The sequence below is a fragment of the Pelobates fuscus genome, chromosome 5 (assembly GCF_036172605.1).
Source record: "Pelobates fuscus isolate aPelFus1 chromosome 5, aPelFus1.pri, whole genome shotgun sequence".
Taxonomy (NCBI): Eukaryota; Metazoa; Chordata; class Amphibia; order Anura; family Pelobatidae; genus Pelobates; species Pelobates fuscus.
Window position 1 is genome coordinate 156,130,590 of NC_086321.1, and position 16,196 is coordinate 156,146,785.

The window sequence follows — 16,196 nt, forward strand, 5'->3', positions numbered from 1 at the left end:
TACATTATATTTCAGATCATTACCAGTGAGCAGTTGCAGGATAATGCCACTGACTCACCCACATGTAAATGATTAAGATTAAGGTTCAGCTAGGGCTGTCACGATACCTGCCAATTTGCATCTCACAGTCTTGCAGTAAGGGTTTTCACCTTGATTTGCAACAAAGCCTTTACTGTTAAGGACAGAGGATTAATGGAAGTACTTGCTAGCCAGAGATTCAGTGCTGCTTAATTAAATTAGCTTGGACACTAGTAAACACTATAGAGGTCATTTATTTTTTATTAAAAACTGGGTGAAGAAAATTGACAGCAACATCCTTTTATCAATGTGTACCCAATGTCATCTGTTTCATTCCCAAGGTCTGCCAATTCTTCACAGTAAACCAGAACACAATATGATGTTGTATAGCACATTGAAATAGAATGCATTTATTATTTGTTAATTGTTTATATTTACGTTAGTCTTAATTTATACAAACAGATTTCCCTGATGCATGGTTAATTTCATTTGATTCATGCTATTATTATTGTCCTGAGGTGGTAAAGTTTATTTCTAGAATTAGAATGAGTACCCAGTGTTAATATGCATAACAGGTAAAAACGTATAAATTATTCTTATTAAAATTGCCTAAATCACTCTATTCTAAACTGATTATCTTGATGCACTTTAATATAGTACAATTAGCCCAGCATAATTATAGAGTAATTTAGCAGTTCAAGATTCTAACAGAATACAGAGCTTTATCAGATTAGACAGATTAAAGAGTTTATCTTTTTTCCAGCTTTAGACCAGACAAGGTTCTCTTGCTTTTAAGATCCAAGTATGAATAAATCCACTGATGTAACATACCTTTAGCACAATTCTTCCAATATATATATATATATATTTTACTTTTTTTTACTTTAGATCTTAGTTATTAGTTATTGATATTTTCATTTTTTCACAAAAATGATAATTTACATAGCTCACTTGGTAGAAAGGTATTGAACATCTTAGTAATTAAACAGTTATACAAACGCAATAACTCAGTGCTCATAATTGTGGTATATACATATTCAGCTTTTTGGCTTGTTTGTGAAAATAATGGACCTTTAGCACCAAAGCGGAGACCAAGTAATGCCATTCTCTACAAGCTTTTCCAACAACTTACCAGTTAACAGTACAGAATGTAGCCATTATCAATATCAATTTCAGTGGGGATAATAATAAAACATTTACTTGTAGGTTAATTTATTTAAACACCTTAGAACATTAAAAAAAAAAAAAAATGAAAGATAAAATTCCATACTATTCTCTTAGGTTTGCAAAACACCTCTTCATCCAAATTGACATATTGGGTAACGATAAACCACCAACACTTTATTAAATAAAAGGGCACACCATTTAAAAAACGAGTCATTACAAGTAGAAGTTCACCCCTTATTAGTGTGATATGGACCCTCCAAGCAACAGGAAAGTGAGACAAGCCAAGGTTGGGAATGGTAAGAGAGCAAGCCAAATTTAAAATACCAAAAAAACAATACACAATAATACACTCTAAGGCTACTAGAGACCATAACAGGGAACAGGTCTCATGGTTGAGTGAGAATATATAGGCTTTAGACACCTGCGCCATTTGAGTAATGACAAACGTTAGTGGCTGTGCTTGAGTCTTTTTTTATGTACATAAGAACCATAATCACTCAAGATGCTGGAACGACGTACGGCATCATTTTTGTCTTGGCAAAGATGCAGAGCGGAAATAATCTCAGAGATGGAGCAGCTTGCATCAAATTTGAGGGATTCACAATGTTGCGAGTGTGAGATTGACACTAGGAACGGGTACCCTGACAGACTTATTTTGAGCTCTGATTCAAATGATTACTCAGTGACCATCAAAAATCTCTTGTTGGATGTAAAGCTGTTCCTTGTATTCACATTGCACTGCCCAAAAAAAGGATTTGAGCAATTTTCAAATATTTAGTCATACATGTATCATATGTAATAAAACAATTCTTTAAAAAATCTACTTTGATCTGATTAAAGAAGTGAAGAATGCACATACTAATACAAAAATGGGGAGTTATTTTAAAGACAAAGCAGTGCTTTAGTAAGTTAGTATTTTCTTGCCTCTTACATATTCTGTTTTGGAGAACTGACCTGGACTACAGTGGTGTTAAAGGGAAAAAAATCATTGCAGGGACAAAAAGCAATTTACACAAATATTTCCTAAGCCCTAAAAACGTACCTTTCATTAGGTACAGAACTGGTCTTTGCAGCGAGTCAATTTTCGCTCTCTTTTAAAAAAAAAAAAATCTTTATTTTTATTGTGCGAGCATTAACAACATGCTTGGATAGCAAGGACAGCTATAACAAGTCCAACAGTAACAGAATAAAACATCAGCATGGCATATATGGTGACGGCACAATTTTTTAAATGTTGAGAAGATTGCAGAATAAAACAACAGAGAGTTAAAGTGTGGCAAGAGTAGTTTCCACTGTGACAGTAGGATTAGTATTGGCATAAATGTATGTGAACTAGAATGAGCGTTCAGATTGAGGCGTGATGTGCGGTTGTATGTCACGTGTATTGATATCCCTATGAGGAGATGCTGATTGGTGAAGAGCGGCAATATGTTGCACGTGCACACTAACCTCACCTATGGGGAAGCAGTTGATTGGCTGAGAATGTCAGGATTGATGATCTTAGCTGAGATGGCAGGCTGGCCACAGTGAGACCAGCGTGCTGGTGTAGTAGAGGTGAGTAAAAAAACAATTTTGTGTTTAATTCTGGGGCCTAATAATCAAAATATACTGGAAAGCCCTTTAGCATTAGGAATATGTTTATATTTTTAGTGCTACAGTGTTTCTTTAAGTATTATTTTTTATTTATCCATTAAAATGGTTATTTGCTACATAAACTTCTGATAACACTTAGCCAACCACTGGATGAGGTTGATTGTAGCTCTATTCCACACACGCTAATTACCTAGATGCACCAGCTAGTTAGATGTATAGTTCAGCTCCTATCATTTTAAGAGTTGAAATCCAGCAGTGACAGGCAATTTCATGACTCGATTTGATTTGACATAGATGACCAATACAGGGGCCTTTTGTTTTTTTCATCTGACCTCTGTATATAGATAGGACAGAGGTCAAAGTTCAGAACTGATTTACCTTTTTTCTTTACCAGGAAGTGTTAGTTGCCTGAGAGCCAGATGGTAGCTTTGAAATTGTATGTATAACACTTAACTATGGACAGCCTGTCTAAGGCATCTGGTGTTAGCATGCAGTAGGTGCTGTATGTGCTGAGACCAAATGCATAAAATGCACGAAACTGACACTGGCAGCCTGAAAGAGATTATTTCAGCTGTCTGATTGACAGCACAGGGAAGTGGCCGTACACACATAAAAAAATAAACTACTATACACTAGTAAAATAAAGTGATCATGGTGCTTAGAGTGACCCTTTTAGCTTAGGGTTTCTATTAATGCCACAGTATGCAGAAGAGTCCTGCAATTAAAAGGATAATCTATTCCAGCGGTTCCCAAACTGTGTGCCCCACTGTCCCCTGCCATCTCTGCAGGACCAGAGGGGAGATCAGAGATCTCCCTCACTGGCCCCCTAGCAGTGTAATGCTGGCAGCCGGCAGGGAGAGAGAGAGGACCCAGGAAGCTCTAACCTACAGCTCCGCCAGATTCTCCTCTCACAAGCTCGGATCGTTGCCATGGCAACACTTCGAATCTCGCGAGAGTTAACTCTAGCAGCTCCTGAGGCTACCAGAGTTCAATCTTAACACTTGGACCACTAGGACCACCAGGGCATCTCCACCGTACCACCAGGGATGACCTTATACTGTCCCCCCTCCCAGGCAAAGGTAGGAAGGGAGGGGTGATATGAAAATAATAATATTTTTTTTTAAATTAAAAATAAATAAAAGCATATATTTATCTGCCCCCACAGACCCACAATAACTCGCCCTATACACACAATTACCCCCATACACACAAACTGCCCCTCCATACACATAAACTGTACTCCCCACACACACTGCCTCCCTCACACACACACACTGCCCCCTCACATAACTTGCCCCCCCACACACTGTACTCTCATACAACCTGACCCCACACACACACTGTACCCCTTACGCACAAACTGCCGCACACACACACACTGCACCCCTCACACACACATACTGCATCCTTCACACACACACTACATCCTTTACAAACACAATGCACCCCCATACACTCACTGACCCACACACACACACACACACTGCACCCCTCACACACATATTGCACCCCTTAAACACACTACTGTCCCAATCCCCTAATACAGCCCAAATGACCGCTCGAAGCCAATCAATGGATCCTCTGCCAAGACTTCTGTTATTTTGAATTTAAGGTAACGGAAGGACAGGGGCGCAGAGTGATCAGGTGCCAGAACACAGACTTTGGGGTTAAACCATTCGAGAATGGTTTAACCCTTAAAGGTGAGTCTGGGCCAGGGACCTCCTGGCTCCATAAAAACTTGATTTCAATGAAGTTGTTAAGGTGCCCAAACTGGTCCTTTAAGATTAATATGTGCATGATACTGACTGCCTGTCTGCATGTATAAAGTATGAGTGCAGATGAACAAAAGATATTTAAATTCAGTTTCCTGACTTTTTGCCACTATTCTTTAAATAAAGCCATAAATAATTAATATTTTTATCATCCATTTAAAATCTCATTTGGTTGTTTGAAATCTATGGCAACCAGGGCCGGCGCCCCCCGGGATATTTGGGCCCTTGTCTTGGGACCACCCCCAGCACAGGGCCACTCCTCCAGGCGCCCGAAGGTGGGGTGCCCAGGGGAACCTTGTCACAGGGGGCCCAGGAGGTGGCCATCTGGCCACCTCAGGGCACCCCCAATTTGCCCTTCAGTTTGCCCCTTATAGAGATAATGAAAGTGATATTGTGTATTCAGGCACTTAAGGTTCATATATGGGTGGACAAAATGCTGCTACCCCCAATGTGCAATTCTCTCACAACTTGGCACAGATATATAGAGTGTAGTAGTAGACTGTGTGGTTAGAAAACCAACATCAGTCGATAGGTGGAGTGCTCAAAATGAAATAACTCACCCCCCCTCTTGGGCTTTAAGAATAACCTAGAGGTGGGGATGGTATAAAACAGAGTAGAATTGTAAAGTACGTTTTGGTAACAATGGAGTGGTAATAGAAATATATGGACCTCAGCAGGACAGGATCAGATCACTTGGGCAAGAGTGTTTAGGGTAACACGAAACCTACAGCTGATGGGAGTCGTGCTGTTCCTTTAAAAAGACAAGAGACCAAATATGGTGCAGTAAGTAGGTGGATTCCAATATATATAGTAAAGTAAACAGAACTGCACACCTTATTCAGAGCCTAAAACCTGTCTCTGAGTGTAATAGTATATGTGTCAATAAGGGGACACAAAACCCTATAGGTAGGTATCAGGAACACTGGATGCTTACGTCCACAGGAGGAAGTTGAGTAAAATAAAATGTATTAGAAATATAAAAACATTGATACAAAATAAAATAGCTGTATAAAAACAGTAATACAAATTAATCTTCAATCCTGTTGGCAGTCCGAGACGCGTTTCACCGGTCTTGATGACAGGTGCCTGCTCTGCGAACAAATGCAGGTGACCGGAGGAGCCAGGAGAAAGAGAAGGCAGGCGGCGAGGGAGCCTCTTCTTGCAGCTTCCCACTAATCCTTTGCGCACCCTCTGTGATGACGGGAGCCAGAATATGATGTCATTCCGGCCCCGGCATACTAAACTGCGGGCGGGAGGAGTAAGGAGCTGCCCCACACTGGATTCCAGGGAGGTAGGGAGGCTGGATGGGCCTCAAAAAAAAAATTGTGTGAGTCTGTGTGACAGTGAGTGTTTGACTGTCAGTGAGTGTATCTGTCAGTGAGTGAGTGTATATCAGTGAGTGTCTGTGTCTGTCAGGAAGTGAGTGTATGTCTGTCAGTGAGTGTGCGTCAGTGAGTGTCTCTGTGTTTCTGTCAGTGAGTGTCTGTGTGTGTGTCTGTCAGTGAGTGAATGTCTGTCAGTGAGTGTGTGTGCGTCTGTCAGTGAGTGAGTGAATGTCTGTCAGTGAGTGTCTGTCTGTCAGTAAGTGTCTGTGTGTGTGTGTCTGTCAGTGAGTAAGTGTATGTTTGTCAGTGAGTTTCTATGTGTGTGTGTCAGTGAGAAAGTGTATGTGTCTGTCAGTGAGTGAGTGACATGAGGGGGCGGCAAAATGGATCATTTTCCTAGGGCTGCAGAAATCATTGCACCGGCCCTGATGGCAACCTAACAGGTTAGGAATTAATTAAACACATGATAGCTACTCTGTAGATGTAGCATGAAGCTTACAGGTTTGGCACTTCATTTCCAGGGCTTATAAGCAAGCAAAGTCAAACAGTATATTAAGTCACTCAGCTCATCTGCAAGCAATGGGTCTTTCCTATATGTACAGCATACTGTTTAAAACAAAAACATAGTGCGCTTACTCATGCACTATGCATAATCAGTTACTAGCATGTTGTACAAAAGTGCACTATTCTCAAACAAAATGCTGGGATACAGGTTGGGAAGAAATCAAAAGTAGATTGATTTAAAAAGGGGCTGTAAAATTGTAACTGTAAGCAACCTCAGAGAAGAGAATGTGGTCTGTTAGCTATATAGAGTAATAGAGGTGGTGTAAGCTTATATAACAATCCAAGTGCCTTTAACGCATGTTCCATTTTTTTTTTTTTATCAGGAAATCTTCTTAATATAACATGCATTGCATTTTGTGGAGCATCCTTGCTAAGGAGCTCATGGGCTTCTTTTTCAACATCCTCAGAATAACTGTAAAACATACATCAATTTACAGAAATCTTCATAACCTTTACTTTAATAAATGTAAAGGATAAGAAAGCATTTCACTGCAGCATAAAACAATTAATGTGCTCCTCTGGGATCAGGATAGTTACGGTAAACCAAAATTATACAGAATGTTTTCAGAGTGAGCAATATCTGAGTAATATTCTGATGTCACAGGCATGTTACACCTAAACTCAAGAGAACTGCAATAAAACCACATCTCCATGGTAACGTCACTAGACTGTGACAGTATAATATACTGTATCCTAGCAACTATGATAAAGATTTTGGCATCTCTTATAGCCAACAGGCAAGGAAAATAGGAACAGGGCAGGATTAAAAGAAGCTATCTTACCTGTTATGTCATCGTGCTAATGTGAAAATGCCTTATTGACTAAAACAAATATTCAATTGTAAATATATTCCTCTGAATATTCTGTTATATAATTTACATATAAATTACTGAGCAAAATACTGAAAATACAATGATGCATGTCAAGAATAATAAAAACTTACTAAATTGCAAATGTTAGGAACAAACAATTCTCCAACAGTTTAACTATTTTGCCCAAAAATGTGCAATTCTCTAGTTTTTTTTATTGTTTTTACCAAATACATAGTGCAAACATATTTTGTAGCACAATAACAATGATTATTTATTAAAGCGACTCTATAGGCACCCAGACCACTTTATCTCAATGAAGGAGTCTAAGTGTCATGCCCCTGTAGTCTTAACCCTGCAACTGAAAACAATGCCGTTCTGCTAGAATGGTATTGTTTACTAGCCTTGGGCATTCATTTTCGTATGAACACAATTTCGGCTATTTGTCCATTCGTTCGAAAGACTAATTAACGAATATAAATTACAACAAATGAAACGAATAATGATTTGTTTGTTTTATATTACAAGGCAGGAGCTAACATGGCTCCCTCCTTCTAATATTTAAAATTAGCATCAGTGGGGAGCTGTGCTTTTTTCGTCACTTCCTTAACCCCCCATTGCCCCCTTCACCCAATGGGGTCATACAGTTGGGGGCTATTAAATAAATGGGGGGGGGGGGTATAGTGTCCACACACCCCCACCCACTGGCTGTGGGCCCAAATAATACTGCCCCCCCCAATACCTACCTATTGGTGGTGGTTGGGGGCCCTAAATTATAAAGTGAAATGTGGATCTATTGTTGCCCCCAGCCCCCACCCATCGGCATCAGGCGGGGGCTGCAAATAAATGTATTTCTCTCCCCATGACTAGGGATTGCCAAGCTCCTAAAAAAAACCCAGCCCCTCCTCCCCCAATAGGTAGGGGTCTAATAAACCCTAGCTACCCTCCCCCCCCCCCAATAAAAAAAAATCCCGACCCCCTAGTGGTGGTGAGGAGGGCAATAAACTAAAAATCTGTAAAATAAAAAAATAATACTTACCATTACATGTCTTTTTTTTCCCACCTTCTTTTTTGAGCCCCAAAAAGGACAATAAAAAACCCAGAAAAAAAAAACAATAATTCATCTTCACCCGGACATGGGCTCCGCACAGACTGAGCTTGCAGGGCAGGAAAAGCCTTAAAGCTTTTTCTGCGCCATGCAATTTTACTCAGAGCGCTCTGATTGGTTGGCTTAAGTGCTCTCACATATAAATCTTGAGGCTGATAGGTAAGACTCTAAATGTATCCAGATTTGTCTGTTAGAGCACTCTGATTTTTTATAACAGAGAGCAGCCGTGCCCCTAAAAGCAAGTGCTTTTGTAATTTTGGTCTTTCAACTTCTTAGTAGATAATCCTTGTTGGATTGCTATAAGGATACCAAAAAGAAACTATCTACTAAACAGTACCCTAATTTTCTACACTTAAATATTGCAAACCCACTAGTGTACCAATTTAGCGAGTTATCTACTAAACGGCTGCAAAATACAGCCACGGCATGCAATACAGATCAGAATTTCATTCATCAGAAGAACTATCGAAAGCAAAAATAATGCCTGACTTTCATCTGAAAATGAATGAACAAACTGACAATATTCAGTTTGGATGAAAGAAATTTTTATTCGGACGAAATGAAAATTCTGGCGGTGCCCAAGTCTAATGTTTACATTAATAAAAGGAACAGAGATCGTTAAGGGCCCTTGTCACATGAGTTTACAATACTTCACAATTCCTGGTTAAGTTTGGTGATTCTAAAAAAAAATATGGCCACCAAAACAGAATGAAATGTAATCTCATGTTTTAATTTCTTGTCATATTCTGCCACATTTCTTAAATAAGAATATGCCATTCGTTTTACATTGGGTTACAAAAGAACCTGCTCTGGATGGTATGATTGACAAGACTGCTACAATATTTTTATTTTGTCTGTATATGTTCTTGTCTCTATATCTAAATATATGTAATTTACATGTAATTATCCTGCTGCACACATATTTCATCTGTATTAGGTAAAGTCTCTAAGATACAGTACTCATTCCAAACATTCTGCTTGTTTATTTGAACTGGTTGCATTCATCACATTGCTACACATTCTGTCTCTAAGTACCAGTTGAATGTGCAGCTGGCAGAAAAGACAGTTTGGAATGTATAGTGTTTTGCAGATAGAAAAAGAGAGCCAATGAGGGCGAGGAAGCATTTAGGGGATGTAGGGCTGCCAGCTAAAAGCTGGAGTGGTTCAGAAATACAAGGGTTATGCCAAAAAAAAGAAACCACAACAAATAAGGGTTAGAGAAATGAGAAAGGAGGAGAATAAAAACGATAAGTGAACTAAACGTGATTTGAGCAATGAAAAGTGTCGGATGTGAAGATCTCTTAACTAGATATGGCAAGGTAGGATGGTGACAATCATAAATATAGCCATGTAGCTATGAATTATACAGTGCATAAACAGGGAAAATCCTGAAAGGTGTACAGACACTCATAACGATTTATACAATGTCCCAACTAAAAAAAAATAATAATAAATAATAAAAAAAAAAATACAAGTATAACATATATTCTTTTTCTGGTCATAATACAAAGCTTCCAATGTATCCTGTGAATTCTTACTTTTTAGTGACTACAAAGCGACAAAAAACTCTCCTCAGCAAAAATAAAAAATAATTTATAAACCTGTTGCAAAAACAGCAATACCAATACTGATACAAAAACAGTGAGCGGGCGGGGGCGGGCCGTGCCGCCGAGCAGAGCGGCAGCCATCCGCACTAGCTCCGACCCTGAACGGCACAAAAGCTTTGAAAAAGCCGAAAAAGCCAAAAAAAAAGCCAAAGGAAAAGTTACCCTCTCAGAGGACAGGGACCCGGGGCAACATGTAAGAAGGGCCCGAGCGATGAACAAGCGGCTGCAACCGCGAAGCCTAATGACGGGCACAAGGCCTGCACACGTGTGGAGGCGGTGGAGCTCGTAAGGCGATGGAGGGAGAGAGATGGGCACCGGCTCGGTCCCGCTTCCCCCCCCGGCCGGTGGGGGTAAGCCCAGCCCATGAGTCAGACCTTCAGAGGATGAAGGCGAAGGCCCGCGCAGCGCTGGGCCCCCTTTCCAGGAGGTTCCAAGGTAACTCGAACCCCCAGGATACCGGACCCTATAGAAGGACCACTCGGGGCGGAGAACTGCCTGGCAAGGAGCCGGTCTGGGCCCCAGGATTTGGTGGTGGTCCAGGGGCAGATGCCCCCAACTCTGCGAGCCCTGCGGTGCCGGGGTGTGCGGACCCCCAACGGACCAGTGGCTGGGGAGGCGCGCACCGACGCCGAGCATGTTGCCGGAGAAAGGTGAGGCGTTAAAGGACTGGAGCTCCAACAGAGGTCAGCAGGAGTTGGGGAGGTGCAGGGGACCCGCAGACTTTTCAGGGGTGGGAGGCCGCCGGACTGCTCCCGACCCTGAGTGCCCACAACACTGAGAGACTCTCCGATGCACGGCAGGGGCAAGCCCTGGGAGAAACTGAGGGGGTTCGCTACCTGTGGGACACTGGGGGGCCCAAGCAACCAAGCAACCAGTTTGAAGCGCAAAAGACTCCCCGAGAAGCCATATACCTTGGGATAAGGGACCCCCCCCCCGCAGCGGAGCTGATAAAGCACCTCCAGAGAAGGGACTCAATGCAGTGGACTACCCTTATCAGCCTTAAAAGTCAATAGGCTATTGGTGCCACAGTGCCCCATGGGCAAAAGTTGAGTGTTAGGCTCTATTGCTTAATTTATAGCCGAACAGCGGCATCATAAGGGGAATGCTAACATGCATAGGTTATTTGTGTCACAGTTTGAGTCCTAGGGTCCAAGCCTGGAGGCGATATAATACAAATGGTCTGCTGAAATTGTTCACATATTATATTTGCTCTTTACCCTAATTTCTTGAGAACAGTTCAGCTCTGTTGTGGTTAAAAGCATCAAAGATATTAATATTACAGTCTTACATTAACTGAACTGTACTGAAAACAGCATGATATCCGTTATATTAGTTTAAATAATCTTACTCTTTTACGCAGATTCTAGGCATGCTGCTCAGATACCAGCAGACATTGCATACACTATGTCGCTTACAGTATAGCCTAACTGCTGCAACATATGAAGAATAAATGCATAAGCTAACACTGGCTAAATGTACCTGATTTAATAATGCCCATATCGTTAACCGTATACATATTAGACGCAACCTCAAGATACGCACGCTGATACGGAAAAGAAATGCCTAGTTATCAGCAGAAATTGCACAATTTGATTTGCTTAGAAATGCTAAAATGTTTCGACAGGGACTAAAGTTTACTATTAATAGCTTACACACTAACAGCTAGCGTAACGCACTAGTTAATATATTTGATTTGATCATAACTACGCAAAATGGATTGATAAGACCCAGACCAGGCAGCTAGGACTTAATTCTATGTTTATACTCCTTACCAAATGATTACTGGATTCTGCGTGCCTGCATCTTCTAGTAGTTGCCTGAGTAACTCACCGGATAAATGCTACTAATGGCCTACGTATAGTTATAATGGTTGATATACAGAGCTAGTGTACTGCTTTCTCACGCTTGGTCTGAAATCTGGACATTTCCGCAAAGTTAATATACGTTAATATACGTTTAGCCTACAACATGGAATGATTGCTGAGAATTATTGGCCTCTGCGCAGGCAACCATAGGATACCTATTAAAAACTTAAAAATCTATGCCATAAGAGACTCATACGACTAGGTATAACTAGGAGGAATTTATAGCCAGCACAATGCGTAAATATGCCGATTGAATACGTATGGCATCTTACCTCCCGCAAAGTTTAGGTACATTACATTTACTTAACTGCCTGTTTATTTTGATGTCTATGCCTCTACGCAGGCAACCAAATGTTGTTTCTATGAATCCGCAATGTGCCTGCTCACACTTTATTGCGACTCCAATAAAAATATTCAAAACAAAAACAGTGAGCAAGGACAAGAGCAGAAAATAGGCTCAATTTAATATTGTTGGATAAGCTTTCCAACTGAGATAATATTTGTATAACCGGAGGGCGGAGCCTGACCGCGAGCGAGAGCAGTCGCCATCTCACGGAGCTCCGTGGCTCCTAGCCGAAAAAAGCCTGAATTTTGAGGGATTAAACCCTCTGCCCTACCTGCCACAGGCTGTTAACCCACGGAGTGTGAGAACCGGAGACGATCTATGCCTTTCATCCAGCCGGCGAGAGGCAAGCGGCAGAAACGCAAACCCGGGGCCTACACGCACTCACGGAGCCCGACCTGGTCAGACCTGCTGGATTGCTGGCAGCCTCACGGAGACCCGGAGGCTGAAGACTTCGCTGACACCTCCCAATTATCCTTCACACAGATGGGCAGACGATCACAGAAGGCCCCCCTGGAGCCACAACCAGGTTCCAGAGACATAGGGGCCTTACTGCAGCGAAACCAGGCAGCTAAGATGGCGGACAAAGCAGACCACAGACCAGCAATCTCTCCTGCAGAGTCTGCTCGCCCAGACCCACTACCAGAGCAGGTACCGGGCACAGCTGAGAAGGTGGATGGATCGGCGCCGGTTACTCAGCGGGATTTCCACAACCTGGTGCAGGAAATCAAGTCCCTCCTGGCGGCAGACGTGGCAAGTATTAAGGCAGACATACAGGCTGTGGACACTAGGGTGAAGGCCTCGGAAGAGGATATAGTCACACTTAAGCAGGGACTCTCAGACCTCCAAGCCACAGTCTTGACCATGCAAACGCATCAACAAGCACTCTCACTGCATTACACAGCCCTAGATGACAGGTCTCGGCGAAACCACCTGAAAATTAGAGGGATCCCTAACACAATCACGCCGGACGAACTACCTCATTATATGAGGCGCCTGGTGGCCTCCATACTACCCCAGCCCCAAGCCAAGAAATTTTCTATAGACGGGATATACCGCCTACCAGCTGCAGGTGGCGCTACCTCTACCATGGTGAGGGATGTGATCGTCCGCTGCTCCACCTCACAGGATAAAAGGCTCCTGATGACAGCGATGCATGGCAAGACACCACTACCCTTTGAAGGGTCCAACCTTTCATTTTTCCAGGACCTAACGAGGTCCACACTGCAATGGCGTCGATCCCTACAATCAGTCACCAGCCATCTAAGGGCAGCAGGGTTGGAATACCACTGGAGATCTCCCAGGTTCTTAGTGGTCACTCATACAGGGACTGTCCATAAACTTTCTTCGCTAGCCGAGGCGCCTCAATTCTTCAAAGCCCTGGGTATCCAGGCCCCGCGGATCCACCCGGAAAGACACTCCGGAACCAGAACAGCGGTACCCTCAACGACCATGGACCACCCGACTCTACGATCCGAAACCTGAATACCCCGGGGGATACCCCAATGCCATGAGGCTCATACACAGCTGTTTAGTTCTGTTAAACCCTACTATTATGTTATTCTTATAAACATGACTACAAGGCTCCTAGGTTGACATGACAGCGACAATACACCCACTACAGACGCACTCTGGTAATACCAAAATAAGGCGCAGCCTAATATGACTGTACGGACATAATGCACACGCCATGGACAGCACTCCACACCCCCCCGCCACCCCCTTGGTTAGGGGCACATATAGAAGACGGCCGGACCCCATAACCTTGGATTTGACACACTTGACCACATGGCTGATCTCCCTAAGCCAACCATACTCCCATGACTACATATTAATGCACACGGACTTGGCGCAAGGACACATACCACAACTCTGACTAATGTGAAAGCTTATCTTGTATATCTATGTATCCCCCACCCTTCCTTTTTATTCTGTAACCCAAAATGCGTTGATATGAAAAAAGAAAAAAATTTCAATAAACAGAGATTGACAAAAAAAATAAAATATTTGTATAACCATTTAAAATGGTTATTTCAAAATATAAAAAACATAAATTTATCAAAGAATTACAGAGTTAAAAGTTTTTTCACACTGAAATAATTTTAAATGTTTATCCAAGAATATTAAATCATTTTGAAAGTGTATCCAACACTATTAAGTAGAGGCCAAAGTTAGATTGAGGTTTTAGTTTTTTCATATGTATATTTATTTAGTTTTAATGTCCTCAAAAAGACCATAGTAACACCGGGAAGAAACCCACTTGGGGGAGCATATCAGGCAGAACCTCTTACCCCCCTTGTTGTGACCCCTCACACCAACCCCACCTGTTTTTATTTCTATGTTGTTAAAATGTTCTCATCCGGGGGTACCCCACGGGAATGGAGACACCATATCACATTCTGGTTACAAGGGATTGCCACTTGCAATGCAATGCTCTCTTTATAACCTGTCACTGAATACATAACTTGTGAAGAAATGTATGATATATGATGATCTGATTTTATTGGCAATGTATTCATTGGATGATGAAGAGTGATGTCCCGAACTGTTCGCCGGAAACCGTTCGCCGGCGAACATAGCTTGTTCGTGGCGAATGCGGCGGGCGAACATATGCGATGGTCGGTCCGCCCCCTATTCGTCATCATTGAGTAAACTTTGACCCTGTACCTCACAGTCAGCAGACACATTCCAGCCAATCAGCAGCAGACCCTCCCTCCCAGACCATCCCACCTCCATGATGAATAGGGGGCGGACCGACCATCACATTTGTTCCCGGCGAACAGTTCGGGACATCACTAATGATGAACATAAATAAAGATTTTTTTAAAAAGACCGTGACGGACCGCCTGGCACTCCGACCGAGTACCTCCACCAATCGATGCTCCTAGTGCTTTCTGAGGGCTCCAAGCACTCCACCAAACACCATAAGCACTGCAGCCCCCTCTTCCAGCGATGCAGCTGCGCTGGGGTCTCGCAGTCCTCCACCCACCCTGGACCCAAGACCAGGATCCAGCTCCCAGTGGGCTGATCTCTCCTACTCCAGAGAGCGTAGCAGGAACAAGCTCTTTCAAGAGCTTAGTGATTATACTCAGGGGAGTATTGTGATTATAGCGATCCCCAAGAGTGTAGTTCTCCAATCCCCCAAACATGAGCCAAGACTTCATGAAGGGGTAAAGCAGGTCTGTTTAATACAAGCCAGCACTTACAATTTATACTGTTTTTATAGGCCACTCCTCCTGGACCTGATGGAAGACAGGGACACAAGGGACGTAAACCAATCAAAACAGTCATTAACAGTACGACACTCCCACATACAGTAAAAAAAATCCCTCCCCTCTGCCTGTGATATAATTAAAGTAGCTAATACAATAACCTAATTATCCACAGGCAGAAAACACACACTTTCCACAAAGTACAGAAAACACCCCAAAACATAACATATCCCCATACATATTACATCCCCTGATAGCCCTGATCTGGGTGAGCAACATATACAAAAATCAGCCATATCAGAGTAGGGGTTCAGGAAATTCCTGGAAGTCTCTTTTGACCGACTGCACGCATGATTTCATGCCCAAAACAGTTCCGGCTGTGCGGCCAGTCTATTTTCAATGTCTAAGTTCAGTTTGTATGGTCAAACGGTAACCGTTCGTGCACATAGTCAATGATAAAGTGCCGTTCGAATTGTCGAACACCGTTTTCAGTGGTGTTCATGCAGTCGCGTGTCCGATTTGAGTTCCATGAACTCGACGACAAAACACAGCTGAACACATTCGACTAAACAAGATTGGCGCCGCCACATGTTCGACTATACGAACGGCGACCACCCAGCCGTTCGTCAATTTGGCTGCGGTTAACAACCAGCCTGGGAGGTAAATAGGCTGCACAATCCACTTGCTTGTGGTCCGACTGTTCAGTTGTTTGTTTGGTAAACGAACACCATAGGCACAATCCATTCGGTAGTGCCATATACTGAATTGTAGAAGGAAAAAGGCACGAACAAAGACTTTCCCCAGTCCTGAATC

The 16,196-nt window shown here is 42.5% G+C and overlaps 1 protein-coding gene across 3 annotated transcripts in view; it reads right to left on the reverse strand.

Moving 5' to 3' along the window:
* BICDL1 (BICD family like cargo adaptor 1) overlaps window positions 1-16,196 on the reverse strand; it is a 98,674-nt gene that overhangs the window by 60,162 nt on the left and 22,316 nt on the right. The window lies entirely within an intron of this gene.